The 10,647-nt window shown below is 41.3% G+C and overlaps 1 long non-coding RNA gene across 1 annotated transcript; it reads left to right on the top strand.

The window, feature by feature from the left end:
- The first annotated feature begins 892 nt into the window (after positions 1-892).
- LOC149833556 (uncharacterized) lies at positions 893-9,081 on the top strand. The gene is made up of 3 exons (XR_016433179.1): positions 893-977; positions 1,892-1,929; positions 8,881-9,081. It is a non-coding gene; the product is annotated as an uncharacterized LOC149833556 (long non-coding RNA).
- The last annotated feature ends 1,566 nt before the right edge of the window (positions 9,082-10,647 follow it).

The following is a 10,647-nucleotide window of genomic DNA, read 5'->3' as shown; positions in this document are numbered from 1 at the left end:
AGGCTAATCGTGCTTTCTATTCCATCTTGGACATAATGGCATTATAAAATTTCAATTGACAAAGTACGTTGGAGAATAAAAACCAAAGACAAGATTGGTCACCTCTCAAAATGCAAGTCACCTCGGCCTTTCTAGAACTTTGGTGGGCACCTGGGAATCCATCTCCATTGTAGGCCCCACCAAAATCTGAACCATCATTTCTCAAGATTGACAAAGCCAAACAAACGTTAGATCTCTGGAACATATGAAACCTTCCCTCACCATTCAAGTGGTCATTTTTGCCGAGAAATAAAAAAGAAAGAAATAAAAGGATGTAAAAGTTAAAAGTGGAAAACATTGGCTACAATCGACTATAAGTACTGTATTTTCTAGTACAAGATACCCGTTTTCACATTTTTCAATCTTCTATAGATGATAATGTATGAATATAATGTAGATAGATTGTTTAGGCATCGATTGTGTCGTTTATGATCTTCAAAAACCAATGGTCAACACACTACAAGAAAATAGGTTGTTAGCGACGGACGTTAGCGACGGAAAGATTCCGTCGCTAGTTAGCGACGGATTGGCGAGCGACAAATATTCGTCGCTATTATCACTGAATCTTATGAAAGTAGCGACGGAAGATAGTCTGTCGCCTAGTCCGTCGCTAATTAACGACGGATGTTGCGACAGATTGTTTTGTCGGTACGATCGCACCATTTACCGACGACGTTAGCGACGGACACTAGTCCGTCGCTAACTAGCGACGGATGTGGCGACAGAATATAATCCGTCGCTATTTTCGCGAATTTGATTTTACGTTGGCTTAGCGACGGAATTAATCCGTCGCTAACTTTCGAATAACCCTAATCCCAACCAGGTTTTCCTTTTCTTCTTTCGCTGCTCCTGCGCCGGTCCCGCTCCCGCCGTTCGCCGGTCCCGCCGTTCGCCGGTCCCACCGTCCGCTGGTCCCACCGTTCGCCGCCCGGAGAAAGGTAACGCCCTCCCCCTCCCGTTTCCGGCAAGGGGTTAACCCCCTGCCGGAAAACGCAGGGGGTTAACCCCCTCCCGTTTCCGGCAGGGGGTTAACCCCTTGCCGTTTCCGGCAGGGGGTTAAACCCCTCCCGGTTCACACAGGGGGTTAACCCCCTCCCGGTTCACACAGGGGGTTAACCCCCTGCCGTTTCCGGCAGGGGGTTAACCCCCGTTTTCACACAGGGGGTTAACCCCCTACCGTTTCTGGCAGGGGGTTAACCCCCTCCCGGTTCACATAGGGGGTTAACCCCCTGCCGTTTCCGGCAGGGGGTTAACCCCCATTTTCACGCAGGGGGTTAACCCCCTGCCGTTTCTGGCAGGGGGTTAACCCCCTCCCGGTTCACACAGGGGGTTAACCCCCTGTCGTTTCCGGCAGGGGGTTAACCCCCGTTTTGACGTAAGGGGTTAACCCCCTGCCGTTTTCGGCAGGGGGTTAACCCCCTTCCGGTTCACGCAGGGGGTTAACCCCCATTTTCACGCAGGGGGTTAACCCCCTGCCATTTCCGGCAGGGGGTTAACCCCCTCCCGGTTCACAGGGGGTTAACCCCCTCCCGTTTCCGGCAGGGGGTTAACCCCCTCCCGGTTCACAGGGGGTTAACCCCCTCCCGTTTCCGGCAGGGGGTTAACCCCCTTCCGGAAAACGGAGGGGGTTAACCCCCGCGTTTTCCGGCAGAGGGTTAACCCCCGCGTTTTCCGGAAGGGGGTTAACGCCCTGCATTTTTCGGCAGAGGACCCTTGCCCCTTGCCTTTCCGGTAGGGGGTCGACCCGGGCAGGGGGTCGACCCCCTGTCGGAACAGCAGGGGAGTCGACCCCTTGTCAGAACAGTTTTTTTTCCGTGGTGACTTCATTTTAAAAAATTGTTTTTTTGTGCAGATTTCTCAACGGAACTCGCTTGTGCCCCGCCACCCGTGGTAAGTAAGTGACAAAAACAATGCAAATCGGGTAAATACCCGTGGTGAGTAAGTGAGGCAAGCGCATCACATGTTATTTAATTTATTGAATGTAACACTTTATTGTTCACACACTCACTTAGTTGTTGATATCTAGGACTGCTTTGTTGGAGTTCGGAGATCATGCTGAGCATGATTTTAATGTATGAATATGGAAGTGTTCTTATTTTTGGAGTACGGAGTCCATGCTATGCGTGGTAGTAGTTAGTGGGATATTGAAGTGTGTTTGCTGCAGGTACATGTTTGACATTTGTTTGATATGAATTATTTCGATGTATTGCAATGTTTGATGTGATTGTATCCATGCTTACATGTAGTTACTTTCAATTTGATTATGTCTTCCATGTGAAATTGTATACTGAAAGCATGCTTCAAATGAATGTATCGTGTCATGAATAGTTTGCACATGAAAATATTAAGTTATCAATGCATGCATCATAATTCTTGTGATTGTATGACATCATATATTGCATGATAAATTTGATATTTTCTTCATCATAGCATTTTGATGGTTCTCTTTTAACTGGTTAGGATACTATTCGTAACATCATACGACAGAATGACTGCAAACCGTGAATGGATGTACCGTAGGATAGTGGACAATGAGTTATCGCATGAATATATGGATGGTGTCGACAGTTTTATTGAATTTGCAACGGCAAGTGTCAGTACGGTAGATCCCACAGGTCGGATTAGGTGTCCCTGCAAGATTTGTAAGAATAATCGATTTGTAGAACCTCATGGCGTTAGACATCACCTATACAGGAAGGGTTTTGTGAGTGATTATCAGAACTGGACGTTTCATGGAGAAGAATTTAGAAACGATTTTGATGCACGGGTGAATGTGGTGCACGATAATCCATATACGGATTTGATATTTGATGCTGCAGGAACAGAACTGGGTTCTGCTATGAGTTCTAGTGATGTAAGAACTGCCGTAGATGAAGAATCACCAAACGATGCAGCTAGTAGATTTTATGATTTACTTAAAGATGCTGATGAGCCACTTTGGAACGGTTGTGAGAGTCACACTATCTTGTCTGCAGTTCTTCAATTAATGAATTTGAAGTCCGAGTATAATTTGAGTCAATCATGTTTTGACCGTTTGTGCATGATTGTGAAGAGTATGTTGCCTAAAGATGAGAAATTGCCACAAAATTTCTATCGTGCGAAAGTTATGGTCAACGCTCTAGGTATGGGTTACAAAAAGATTGATGCTTGTCTAAATCACTGCATGTTGTATTTCAAGGAGCAGGAAAACGACATATCATGCCCGTCATGTGGGCATCCTCGGTTCAAGCCAAAGACAAGAGGCAATGGTAGCACGAGATCAAAGGAAGTTTCATACAAGTCGCTCCGCTACTTTCCTATCACTCCTAGATTGCAGCGATTGTATATGTCTTCAAAGACAGCTAAACACATGAGATGGCATGCAAATAAAGTTCAACACGATGAAAACAAGATCACGCATCCTGTTGACGCTGAAGCTTGGAAGCACTTTGATCGTACTCATCAGAACTTCGCAATGGAAGTGCGAAATGTTAGACTCGGTCTATGTACAGATGAATTTAATCCATTTGGGGGTAGATCAACTCCATACTCATGCTGGCCAGTATTTGTAACTCCATACAACCTTCCACCAAGCTTGTGTATGAAACGTCCAAATCTTTTCTTGTCTCTGTTGATCCCTGGTCCGACCTCACCTGGCCAAAATCTTGATGTATATCTAAGGCCATTGATTGATGAATTAAAAGTACTGTGGGATGACGGTGTTACCACGTATGATGCCCACAAAAAACAAAATTTCAACATGAAGGCCGTTGTTCTATGGACAATCAGTGACTTCCCTGCATATGGTATGTTATCTGGTTGGAGCACACATGGGAGGTTGGCTTGTCCGTACTGCATGGAGGATTCCAAAGCTTTTAGATTGAGGCATGGAAGGAAGCCTTGCTGGTTTGATTGCCATCGTCGATTTCTACCCAGCGATCATCCGTTCCGACGTCAAAAGAATGCATTTACAGCAGGCACAACTGAAATGGAAGGTCCATCCTCAAGATTGTCTGGCATAGAGATTTTAAGAAGATTGCGATACTTTCCAGATGTATTAACAGATGCCCGCAGTCCTACACCCTTCCGTGGATTTGGGAAGGAACACAATTGGACGAAAAAATCTATTTTTTGGGAACTACCGTATTGGCCGACCCTATTGATACGACATAATTTGGATGTGATGCATGTAGAGAAAAATGTGTTTGATAATGTGTTCAATACAGTAATGAATATTAAAGGAAAAACGAAGGATAATCCGAAGGCCCGTATGGATTTAAAATTAATATGTAAAAGACCAGAATTGGAACTCAAAGAGTATAATGGCAAAGTACTGAAACCAAAGGCGAAGTACGTGCTCAGACCTGATCAAATAAAACATGTATGTCAATGGTTGAGACAACTGAGATTTCCAGATGGATATGTCTCTAACATTGCTCGGGCTGTGAAGATTGACGATGGACAGTTATATGGGTTGAAGAGCCATGATTGTCATATCTTTATGCAACGATTGATACCCCTAGCATTCCATGATATGTTAGACAAACCTATATGGGGGGTATTGTCTGAGTTGAGCGGATTTTTCAGAACATTGTGCGCATCGGAGGTCATTGTATCAGATGTAAAGAATCTCGAGGACTCTGTCATCACCACTGTTTGTCTGTTAAAAAAGATATTTACGCCAGCATTTTTCGATGTTATGGAACATTTGATCATACATTTGCCATATGAACTAAGGGTTGGTGGCCCTGTGCAATATCGATGGATGTACCCATTTGAAAGGTATATGTTTTTTTATATTTGTCTCTTTAATGACAGATATTTAAAATTTGAAATGTATATTCTTGTCAGATGCATGTTCGACCTAAAAAAAAAGGTTCGTAATAAAGCAAGAGTAGAAGGCTCTATTTGTGAGGCGTACACTTTAGAAGAGATTTCAAATTTCTCATCTATGTACTTCGAACCTCATATTTCAACACGTTACACATGCCCGCTCCGTAACGATGATGGAGAACAAGTAACTGTAGCTGACAAGCTGTCGATATTTCAACGACTTGGGCATGCATTTGGTAGTTGCCGATCAAGGCTATTGACAGATCGAGAGCAAGATGCAGCACACATCTATATTCTTTTTAATTGTTCAGCGATCGACCCATACATCGAGTAAGTATATGTATATGCAACTCAATTATAAATCCTTTTATGTTCTATATGTGGATACATGGCTCGGTAATATAAGTATTTGTGGTTTGCAGACGATTTGATCTGGAGTTGCAAAGCAAAGTTTCACATCTCACTAATGCAGAAGTACAAAAAGAACGTGAAACTAAGTTTGTGGAGTGGTTGAAACAGTTGGTAAAGAAGCTAACATAAATTTTGTACTTATAAACAACACTAAGTTACTTAATTGATCGTGATCACAATAATTGTTTATGTCTGTGCGTAGGTTCGACATGGTGATGTTAAAGATCAAGGAATATGTGATTTAGAAAATGGTCCGACCAAAGTTGTGCAATGCTACAACGGGTATATCGTAAATGGTTATCGATTCCATACAAAAGACTACGGTATAAACAAATCAACGATAAATAGTGGCGTGTGTGTCAAGGGTAGCAGCTACGGTGAAAATGAACATGATTACTACGGTGTTATAGAGGAAATAATGGAATTGACTTACTTAGGCATGAATAACAGGGTTACGGTATTCAAGTGTCATTGGTTTGATCCAACTGCAACAAGACTCGACAAAGCTTCAGGCATTGTGGAGGTGAATCATAAATCCAGGTTTGGAACATATGAACCATTCATATTAGCCTCGCAAGCTCAACAAGTTTATTATACTTCATATCCGAGTATAAAAAAGTCAGATAGAAATGAATGGTGGGCAGTTTGCAAAGTGAAATCCAAACTATACCCCGAGTATGATCAGTTACAAGAAGATGAGTTAGCTGAAGACAGTGATTACTATCAATCAGATGATGTCTGTGACTTCGCTTATGGTCACGATGTTGCGCATGATATGCATGTCATATCTCCATTAGCTGATGAAACATTCATAGAGGAATGTGATCCAAATGATGTACCAAGTGGATGGGCAAACAATGAAGAAGAAGAAGAAGAAGAAGAAGAAGAAAGTCAAACTAGTGACGAGGAAGAATTCTCAAGCTAGTGAAAAAAATCTTATACTACAAACCTCTATTTAAATGCATTGTAATACTTGATGTGAGTTGTATTGCAATACTTGATGTGAATGATTAAAAATTTTATTTCAATGTATTGTAATACTTGATACGAATGATTCGAATGCATTGTAATTTATCTGAATGTATTATAATTTATGCAATTAACGAATGATTTGAATTAGTGCAATACTTGATGTCAATGATTTGAATTATTTGAATGCATTGCAATGCTTGATGTGAATGACTTGAATGCATTGTAATACTTGATGTGAATTATTTGAATGTATTGTATGACATATGTTATTTGTTAGAATATGGTTCGTGGAGGTTATAGTGGTCGCTCATCCAGTAGTAGCCAGGCTCAACATTCATCTTCACGGGCTCCTGTGATAGGTATATCATATAACTAATTAGATGCTTGATTAGTTCAAATGCACATTCTGAGAACTTGGTGTGTATTTTTTTACAGATGATGTTGCGCCTGTATACGACCCACCTACACCAGTTGATCGCACAAGTCAACAGCCAACACAGGAAACAGGGTCTTCACAGGCTGGCACAAGAAGACTCATTCGAATAGTGTATATCGATAATCGACCGTAAGTATTTTGTTTTCAATTATTGCATATCTTTTAAATATTTTATATTGATATTTACTGTGTAACAATTCATGTGCAGCACGAGGTTTGAGCCACAAGAAGTAGTACGGGAGATTAGGAATTCACTTCTTCAACATCTACCAGGACCAGTTGCTCAATGGAAAGAGTACCCAAAGGAGGTATTAGACAGATTGTGGTCCTCATTCATGGTATACAGTTGTTCCTCATAGTTAATGTGTTTCATATTTAATTTATTTAAGCAATGTCTACTAACTTTCTGAAAATATTTGTAGGCTTCGAATCGCTTTGCAACTACGGTGGAAGAAAATGATGCAAGGAAGGTGTGGCAGAAGGTGGCTGTCAATCGATTTGCAGACATGCTGCACACTATGAAGACTGCAGCAAAAAAAGCATCTGGCGTAGTAGATGATCCATTACTGTGGAAGGGCCATGGTCCTATTACTATCAGGAGAGATTACTGGGATGAAATGTGCGATATGTGGGCGGGAGATGCATTTAAAAATCGCTCTGCGAAGGCTTCACAAAATCGATCGAAGATGCCCGAAGCCCATCTACACACAGGTGGATCTAAGACATTTGGGAGCCACCTAAAGAAAATGGTAACTCATCAATATATAATATTAATTTTATAAGTATAGTTGCAAATTTGTGTACTAAATCTTTTGTCATTTAACTTCGCAGGAAGCAGAAAAAGGAGGCAGTGTACCATATAAGGATGTGTTTGTAGAAACACATAAACGGAAGACCACGGGAGTCTTCGTATCAGAGAAGGCGAGAACGACAACGGTATGTATTAATTCTATTAATAATCATTGCAATATATATGCAAGTCATCATAATGTTATCATTAATTATTAATGAATACTTTAAACATTATTTTGTAGGAGGCATATGAGCAACAAATGGTAGAGCGATATGGTGAAGACGCTACTCAGCATCCATCATTTGATCCTACAGCATGTGTGACTGCAGCAGGTGAACCCAAAAAAGGTCGCGTGTTCGGGTTTGGGAGTAATATGAACACTTCACCAGTTATTGGTTCTTCCAGTTACGGCTCACCAACTTCTTGCGCCGACATAAGCTCCAAGCAGCCGACTATTCTTTCCGGTGATGATGTACGCGAGATCATTAATGAATCACTGAATAACTACTTCCAATACACCGTCGCCCCCTTTCTCCGAAATGAGATCAAGGCCGCTGTTCAGGATAGGGGATCTTCGATTCCAAGTCCCTCTCAGGTATAATCACATATATAGTTTTTTTGACTATCTTAAAGCACATCTGAGCATGGTAGAATCACATATAGAGTTTTTCTAGATGCCTTAGAACACATATGAACATGCTATAATCACATATTCAATTTTTTTACTGCCTTAGCACACATATGAGCATGATAGAATCACATATATATATATTTAACTTTTTGTCTGTCTTAAAGCACATATGAGCATGATAGAATCACATATAAAGTTTTTTTGATTGCATTAGAACACATAAGCATGCTATAATCACATATTCAGTTTTTTTACTGCCTAAGAACACATATGAGCATATTATAATCACATATTCTGTTTTTTGACTGCCTTAGCACACATATGAACATGCTATAATAACATATAGAGTTTTTTAACTGCCTTAGAACACATATGAATATGTTACATATCATTTATGATAGAATCACATATAAAATTTTTGGCTTTGCCTGCCTTAGAGCACATATGAGCATGCTATATTCACATATTCAATTTTTTTACTGCCTTAGCACACATACGAGCATGATCGAATCACATATATAGTTTTTTGCTTGCCTTAAAGCACATCTGAGCATGGTAGAATCACATATAGAGTTTTTTTATATGCCTTAGAACACATATGAACATGCTATAATCACATATTCAATTTTTTGACTGCCTTAGCACACATATGAGCATGATAGAATCACATATAGAGCTTTTTTATTGCCTTAGATCACACATGAGCACATGATAGAATCACATATAGTGTGTAATTTATTTCATTATATTTTGTTTATCAATACTGACTGTTCTTTTCTTGTGTAGGCTGCTAGCGATAATCAGGGTAGTGGAGCTGAAGGGACAGATAAAGACAATGAACAAGAAGACGCACAAAATCTTGGCGATGATTAGAGGACTGTGTTGAAGAAGTTCTATTTTTTTTATTTTTCCTAATTGTAATTGTTGAATTGTAAATAATTAAACTTCTTAGTTTTAAGGTGGAACGATTAATTATTATAGATACTTGTTATATGAATTTTTTTGTGTGGTTTGTTTTTTATTTACAGGAAATATAAATTGTACAGGAAATATAAATTGTACAGTTCTCCGTAATTAATTTTTAAATAATTTTTTTTTATTTTTTTTCATTTTTGCGACGGATTAGCGACGGATGATTCTGTCGCTATTCATATTAATCTAGCGACGGCTTAGCGACGGAATTAAATCCGTCGCCACGCCGTGGTCGCCGTTTAGTACCGGCGGATTGGCGACGGAATATAGCGCTCGTTATTCCATCGTAATTAGCGACGGACTTGGCGACGGAATTATTCCGTCGCCAGTTAGCGTCGAAATATTCGCGACGTAAGCATACTATCGCCGCGTTGTCGCTAATCCGTCGCTAACATGGTTAGCGACGGATTAGCGACGGATTAGCGACGGAAGGTGGTCGTCGCTAATCTACTGCTCTGTTGTAGTGACAACTCATTAAAATTTCCTGACTGAAGAAATCAGGTTTTCTCATAGAGACCACTCCATCCAAATGTATTTCCTAGTAAATTATGAATCATATTGAACATGACTGTAGAGTCAGATTGATCAAATAAAACTTGCACCTCTGAGTTGTTTGCTAGAGATTATGGTACTCTATAGTGTAGCCAATATTTTTGCTATATCATGATGCATGCACTTCAAAATTAGCCCCACCTTTAAGGGACCCATCGTTCAGAAGGAAGCACATCCACGGAATCTAACTTGTCTTAGCAAAAACACAATGCATGTGAATGAAGGTTTCTGATCTGCTACTCCAAGTTATGAGACCCCTTATAAAACAAACTTCTACTGGCTGGCCATGAGGGCACCGCTTATTTGGTAGAGATAACGCGTGAATGACACCAACGGAAGCTCCGCTTGTCTGGCAGGACCAGTTAGTGCATGTCACCTTGTGTTGGGACGTTGCAAGTTTGAACCCCAAATGGTATGGTTGTATAACTGGTAGGGGTCTGCCTAACCCCATCTTTCTCAATCGAAAAGAACTGGTGAATGACACGAAGTTGAAGGAATGCCACTGGTTCAAAATCACATGTGCATGTCTCTTATTATGAAGCCACAGCTGGGTGTGTTGGACATTTCGGATGGACCCAGTCATACTCGGTGTAGAACCAAAACCCGTTGGAGGTTCTGGGCAGACCAAGTTATATCCAAACCCGATAGGATCCGATCCATGACCCAGACCTGTTAGGGGTTTCAATGGATCGGATCCATGCTCGACCCAATCGGACCTGGTTCGAGATCCTGACCCAGACCGAGATCCGAACCTGTTGAGGTTCTAGGTGGACCAGGTCTAAGTCCGACTCGATCCGGAACACCGACCTGTTGGAGTTTCGGGTGAACAGATTTGAGTTTGAACTAGTAGGATCTGGTTCGAGACCCAGACCCATTGGGGTTTCAGGTGAACTGGTTTGAGTCTGACTTGGTCTATGACCTAGATCCATTGGGGAGCCGGATGGACTGGGTCTGAGTCTGACCCTATCAGACCCAGTTTGAGACCCAAACCCGTTGGGGTTCTGGGTGGACCGGGTTTGGTCTCGACTC

The sequence above is a fragment of the Nuphar pumila genome, chromosome 7 (assembly GCF_984573655.1).
Source record: "Nuphar pumila chromosome 7, dmNupPumi1.hap1.1, whole genome shotgun sequence".
Classification (NCBI taxonomy): domain Eukaryota; kingdom Viridiplantae; phylum Streptophyta; class Magnoliopsida; order Nymphaeales; family Nymphaeaceae; genus Nuphar; species Nuphar pumila.
Note: the sequence above shows the minus strand (reverse complement) of the source record. Positions and strands in the feature narration are given on the sequence as shown.